The sequence below is a fragment of the Gossypium hirsutum genome, chromosome D11, assembly GCF_007990345.1.
Source record: "Gossypium hirsutum isolate 1008001.06 chromosome D11, Gossypium_hirsutum_v2.1, whole genome shotgun sequence".
NCBI classification, from domain to species: Eukaryota; Viridiplantae; Streptophyta; class Magnoliopsida; order Malvales; family Malvaceae; genus Gossypium; species Gossypium hirsutum.
The window spans coordinates 28,620,558-28,627,971 of NC_053447.1; the positions used below are offsets into that span (position 1 = coordinate 28,620,558).

General features: G+C 36.5%; 1 long non-coding RNA gene across 2 annotated transcripts; it reads right to left on the reverse strand.

Annotated features, from left to right (window-relative positions):
* Window positions 1–473: 473 nt before the first annotated feature.
* Window positions 474–6,853, reverse strand: LOC107913294 (uncharacterized). Of its 2 annotated transcripts, XR_001688461.2 has the most exons (5): window positions 6,456–6,853; window positions 4,676–6,233; window positions 1,685–1,746; window positions 884–1,596; window positions 474–799 (listed from the first exon to the last, which is right to left on the reverse strand). It is a non-coding gene; the product is annotated as an uncharacterized lncRNA (long non-coding RNA). The 2 variants fall into 2 exon arrangements; XR_001688460.2 differs by lacking the exons at window positions 474–799; window positions 884–1,596; window positions 1,685–1,746 and having other exon boundaries at window positions 2,192–6,233.
* Between the last annotated feature and the right edge of the window lie 561 nt (window positions 6,854–7,414).

Genomic DNA, 7,414 nt, shown 5'->3' on the forward strand with positions numbered 1-7,414 from the left:
CTAATGTTTGGTATTCGAGGGTGCTGGTGGAAACATATCCTTCATCATTATTGATTGTGGTTGCTCAAAATTTCTACTACAATCGCCCATCTCCCTATTATATGGGAAATAGCTAGAAACTCTCATCTCCGAACGATAAGAACTGGCCTCAGACTATGAATGTAATTGCGGATGCTAGGGATTGGGGTCTACCTCAGAGTGTGGCTCGATGTATGTGTCTCGGGACTACGATCAACTTTCCCTAAATAGATATAACACGTCTTTCTCCAAGTACCGTTGCTGGAACTCAATAGAGGGGTTGAATTCAAACACATTTCAAATTGACGCTTATGTTGCAACCCGGCATTCCACAATGCAATAAATTATTGATGCGCGATTGCCTAATTCTTTGATTCCTTCCCTCTCTTATTGATACCATGGATAGTGACGAATATGACGGGGTTGTTCGGAACAGGTTGTTTGCAGTCTAATTGTCGAAGAACTCGATTGTTGTTATACCATTCAACGGTCGAGAAATTCAACACCAGAGCGTTAATGCACCACACGGTTGAGTGTGCATGAGCCCACTATGAAATAATAGTGGCAATGTTCGGTGTGGAATTCAACATCCACATGAAATGCAAAATATTTAACATAGTTATACTACCGTGACGAAATAATGTAATTACTTAAAAAACATGATACAATTTTTATTGAATTTTTTTTTAAAAATTCCACCTCCTCTCTAGAATAAGCCTCGATCATTTGACGATACACCCCAAGCTATGCGGACCTCCCTATAGCGAGGCACGTAGACCATCTGCCAACAAAATAAAATTGTTAACAAATAAATTTATGCAAAAAAAAATAATTTTTGATTGAGTTATTCTTAATATTTACTTACCTATTTACAATCGGCCACATTGGTGGTTGGTGGCCCATTGATGCCAAAAATGGCATCCTATACAAAGCCCATGATTGCAACAGTATTACACAACCACCTATTTCTTGCGTATCATACTTTGTAGCCCAACATAGCTCACGATATAGTGTTTCCAATACTGTCGACCCCCAACTATACTCTCGAGCGGCGTGTAAATCTAACAATAGTAACAAGTACATAATGTGGACTCTATTATTGTTCGCGTCTGGCATCAGTACCCCCTATCATCTGTATAATATATGCTCGAGCAATACACATAAGCTTCGACTCTATGGCACTACTCTATACATTTTTGAAATTTTGTTTTAACTATCCAAATTTCAAATTGGTAGATTTATTCTCCCCATCGCCTGGTGATCAACCAAGCAAACGGTCACACAAAACAGCAGGTTCGGCCACTTTACTGAAACCGATGATCGCATAACCATCCACTAATAGCCCGAGTTGTAGTGCAACATCCTCGAACGTAATGGTGCACTCCTTACACGATAAATGGAATGTGTAGGTGTCTAAATGCCACCGTTCAACCAATGCGAATATTAAGTCAAGCCGTAGCTCAAACATCTCGATTAAACCAACTAATCCAAATCTAGCCATTTCCAAGTATAGCATTATACTGTGGTCAGGACAGTAGCCTAACCATGGCTACGCGCCCTCAAAACACGATACTCTTCCTATCAATTAAAAAAAATTTGATCAACTAAAAATAATTTCACAAATTTAGCATTTCAACTCGGTAAGACATAATTAAATTTTTTTTACCTTCTAATTGATCCTTCGTGCCGTGTGATCACTTGATCTGATAAGTGAACTCATCCTAATTTCTGTCACAATTATTATTTAAAATATTGTTAATCATTATTTTAAAATAATAAATAAACTAATATAACATATCAATTATATTAATAAATATAATTCCCCAAACATTAAATAAACTCAAATAACCAATTATAAAAAATATGTCCATACTGTAAATACGAAAAGCCGTTATAAGATTTTTCAAAAACATTAATAAAATAAATTAATCAAACCTAATAAAACACAACAACAAAAATAATTTTTCCTTCAATACGAAAAACTAATATAAGATACCACAAAAATATTAATAAAACAAATTAATAAAACCTTAATACAAACTTAAACCTAATAAAACACAACAAAAATAATTTTTTCCTTAAATACAAAAAACTAATATAAGATACCACAAAAATATTAATAAAACAAATTAATCATACCTTTAATACAAATCTAAAATTAGTAAAACACAACAAAAAAATTCCTTCCCCTTAAATACAAAAAAGTTGATATAAGATACAACAAAAGCATTAATAAAACAAACTAATCATACATTTAATACAAACTTAAATCTAATAAAACACAACAACAAAAAATCTTTCTTTTAAATACAAAAAACTGTTATAAGATATCATAAAAACAATAGTAAAACAAATAAATCATACTTTTTTTTGTGAAACAAAATAAGCCTACTAAAAGAAATTAAACTAATCCCTCCGGTGGGGGATTTTCCAATAAGCGAAGTCTTGTTTTCCTGTCACAAACAATCTTAATCAGGCCATCTATGAAAGCATTTTCTTCTCGAGGAACATCTTGAATATTCCAATGTCGGACTTTTCCCAAAAGCTAATGTACTCTCCTAATCAAAGTTGACTTGCGCTCTTCAAGAGTATCTTTTTGGACTGTATGAATGGATTCAAGGTTGTCAGTTTGAATTAAATTGTTCTAAAAACCCTAATCTAGTGAGAGATTCAACCCATCCAAGATGCCCCAAAGTTCAGCTTCCAAAACGGTGCAACTACCCAAGTATCTGCAAAAACCAAAAATCCACTTTTTATTAGAGTCTCGCACAAGACCCTTTGCTACTGCAAAACCTTCCTCAATCTTAACCAAATCATTGGTATTAAGGCATACCCAATTGGTTGGCAAGTGTGAACTAGTGGGAAGACTTTGTGGCTTGAAAGAAAACAACTTAGAAGTAGAAGAATACTGTCTTGCCCAGCTATAAGAGATCTTGATAATTTCATCCGTACTCTAAGATTTGTTTTGGAAAATAAAAATATTACGATTTTTCCAGATGCGCCAAGAAATTATCCCAAATAGACAAGACCAATCAACCCCACTCAAACAAAATGAGTGTTTATTTTGGAGGTTTTTTGTCATCCATTCATGAAGGGAACCGGAGTAAAATCTTGCCTGCCTACCAACTGGAATGAGTTTATTCCAAATGTCCCCAGCCACAGGGCAGTCTCTAAGGACATGCAACACCTTCTCAGAACCATGTCAACAAATTTTACAAAGACTGTCATTGCCTAATCCTCACCTTACCCTTTCTGCATTTTTGAGTAGCCAATGCTTTAGAGCAAGCCAAATGAAAAATATAACTCTTTGGGGTCCTTGAAACTTCTAAGGGAGCTGCCAAACAGACTCTTTTGAATTCCAAACTCCCTCTTGAATTTTACTATATGCACTTTTTAAGGAGAAAAAACCAGTAGAAGTAGCCAACCAAATGATCTTATCCGGACCAACAGTTAGACGAGTAGATGGAATTCTTACAATCTTAGCAATAAACTCCTTAGTAACCCAAATGCAAAATAAATCTAGATTCCATGAGCCGTCACTTGTTACCATATCACTAAAGGAACATTCCATATCTATGTTCGAAACAGAAGGGATCTGTTTGTATAAGGGACCGAGATTTGGAATCCAATGATCCCTCTAGCAATTAATATCTTTTCCATCACCAATAGACCATAGTAAGTTCTCACGAATAAGAGGTCATACCTTAATAAGGGCTCGCCATAAAAAAAGAGCCATACCCTTTCGAAACAGACTCCAGCAAATCACTTTGGACTCCATATTTCAATCTTAAAACTCGAAACTAGAGAGCGTTGGAGTTTGTTACAATATTAAAGCCTAACTTCATCATGAAGGAAGTATTATGATCCCTCAAGTGCATCAGCCTAAGACCTCTATGTGATCTAGGTTGACATATTGAATCCCAACTCACTAAAGCCATCTTTTTATCACCATTCTGGGAACCCCATATGAATCGTCTGTCCATTAGCTTGATCTCATCACATAATCCCTTAGGGATCATTATTGATTGCATGAAATAACTTGAGACAGAGAAAAAATCGATTAAGCCAAAGTGATTCTACGTGCTAAAGAAAGTTTCCTAGCATTCCAACTAGAAAGTTTATTATGCACCTTTTCCACAACAAATTGTAATGTATTATTTGTTACCTTGTCATAAAAAAGAGGCACCTTTAAGTAAAGACCCAGGTTTTGCACTTTTTGAAAACCAAAAATGTTGCTTATACATATTTCTAAATCACTGTCAACACAACTCGAAAAGAAGATATTAGTCTTCTGCATATTAATCTTATGTCCCAATAACTCACAAAAGTTATCCAAGACCCCTTTCATGACCCTCGCTTGATGTTCACCCACTTGGCTAAAGAGGATCAAATCATCTGCAAAGAAGAGATGAGGCAATGGTGGACCCGTACGAGATAGACGGATCAGGGACCAACCTCCAGAATTGATAGCTAAGCGAATACAATTCCCTAACCATTCCATACAAAGTATAAACAAATAGGGAGATACCGAACAACCTTGTCTAATGTCTCTTGTCGGTCTGAACTTTTACATCGGAGTCCCATTCCAAAGAATCAGCATAGTAGAAATCAAAATAGTAGACATAATGACATTACAAAGAGAAATAGGAATACTTACGGCTTGTAGTGACGCATCAATGAACTCCCAGCGCACAAGATCATCGGCTTTCTCGAGGTCAATTTTGATATACATCCATATTCTATTCTTCTATTTACTTTTCATTGAATAGATAACCTCTTGCGTGATAATGATATTATTTGTTATATTTTTGCCTTTTACAAATCCAGCCTGCTCAGAAGCGATGATATTCAGAAAGACTATTTTGAACCGGTTTGCTATGATTTTCATGACCAGTTTATAGAAGGTTGAGCAAAGACTGATAGGGCAAAACTAAGAGAAGCTTTTCTACTTAAGGAATAAGCACAAGGAGCATATTGTTTAAGTCTGGATCAATGCACTTCCCAGAAAAGACCCTTTTGACCCACTCACAAACCGAAGCCCCATCATGTTCCCACTGACTTTGGTAGAAAAAATCATGAAATCCATCACTACCAAGAGCCTTTAAAGAGGGCATATCAAAAAGTGCAACCTTAATTTCCTCATTGGAGATCGATTTACTCCAAAACTGCATATCACCATCGTTAAGGCACAAGAAGGCTTTCGGAGGAAGTCCTCTCATTTGTCCCGGAAGCTCACCATATAACTTCTTATAAAAATCAATCGCCTCAAGTTTCAACTTCTCATCAAAAATCCATTCACCCATGTCATTTTTAACTTTGCGATTTGATTCTATTTTCTTAGTCACAGTGTGCATGAATGAAAAAAGTTAGTCTTACGATCTCCTAAAGACAACCAATCATACCTTGCCTTTTGACGCTATAAGAGTTTTTCATGATGTAACACATTTTTCAACTCCTCCCTAACCTCCATTTCAACCTGATTAAGATAGACAGACCTTGCAACATCCGATGCTTTCTGGATACTATTCAACTTCCTAATTAACTGTTTTTTGCGCAAATAAATATGGCCATACACTTCCTTATTCCAATGTCTAACCTGATCAGTGAAGACTGAGTGAATCTTTGACATACTTCTAAAGATGCTCTATTTTTGTTTGACAAAGTCGAAGAAAGTTGGATGCTCAACCCAACCAGCTAAAAATCTAAACAGACAGCTCATAGAAGAGTGGTAATCAGGCATAAGAGATAAGCAAAGTGATCTGTGGTCTGAATTTAGTCTCAGTAGATGATTCATCGTGCATTGTGGAAAAATAGAGCACAAAACTTCATTACAAATGGCTCTATCCAATCTCTCAAACCCCCCCTTTGCCAAGTAAACTAAAACCCTCGAAAACCCAAATTAAGAAGCTCGTTCGAATCCATAAAATCATCGAAATAGGAACATATTCTCCCTAAGATACACCCCTCTCTTTTCACTAGAAAAAAGTATATCATTAAAGTCCCCAATTGCAAGCCACAGGGTCCCGTCCACCGAATGACACTTTCCAAAGCTCCCCAAAGATGCATCCATTTACCACTATCAGGGCTTCCATAGACAAAAGCTACTAGCAGCGATCTTCTATGAATGCTTTCTGAAACTCTGGCTAAAATGAATTGAAGGTGACATTTAAGAACCTCAACATAAATTGAATCACTCCATTCAATCCAGATACCACCTGAAAAATTAACCGCCTCCACGCAGTGAGCATAATGAAAGCCAAGCTACACTATAATCGAGTATGATTTTTCTCCACTAACCCTTATTTCTAAAAGTCTAATAAAATCTGATCTATGCTCACAAAAAAATCATGGGAACTTGGTACTAGCATGCCTCTGACAATTCCAACAAAAAATCGTAAAATTCATAAATAAAAAAAAAAGGAGACAATGGGACCAACCACTAAGTAGCAAAAGGAGATCCAACACCATCTTTATGGCCACCCATACAACAAGCAATTTTATTCGCCTTAAGATCAACTTGGGAGCTAATAAGCATTGCCATAAAAAACATGGCACCAGGTAGAGGGACCCGAAAACTGCAGTTAATCTGAAGCGGCCTCCTCGACCACGAATAGTTTTATTCAAAGCCTTACCAAACAACCACTACCACATTTTCCCTCCAGGGTATGCCCTTTAGAGACCAAACTAGATTTAATAAAATCAATTGACCCTTCCTTAGTAGAGTTCTTTGTAACATTTGGACTAGAATTTTCTTTAAAAGTTACAGCCGAGTTGGAATCAAGAAATTTGGAATTTAAATCTACCATCGATTCAATTGGGAATTCGAAAGTGGGATTGAAATGCATTAAAGAATTACTTGCTTCTTCAACCGCATTTACGTTGGAATTAGAGTTTTGTTCCACAGCCACTAGCTTCACCAAGGCCCAATTAAAGGCCTACCCCTTATCAACTCCAGTAGTTAGACCTGAACCAAGGGCATGGCCCAACATTCCATCAGACTCCACCAAGGCCTGCCCACTAACTACCCCTCTATTTCTATTTTTTTTGTTTTCCCGATTTAAAGATGAAGCCTTAAGTCTTGTCACATTCACGTAGCCCACACCACGAGAAATTTTACTTTGGCCACCCACAGGCCCAAAAACTGGCCCTATATTTCTTTTTTTATTTCTTTATAAAATCTCCTTGTACAAACCTAGTTTCTGGAATGTTTGACCCATAATCTTTCACACCAGCTGTTTCTTTCTCCATTAATGCCAAAATATCAAATCTGGTTCCTTCCCTTTTTTCGCCCTTTGATTACAGTTATCATTTTGATTTCGCCTGGATTTGTGTTCGACTACCATCCATGCAATAAAGGGTTTCTCAGTCTCTACCGAAACAGGATTTTTGGTTGTCT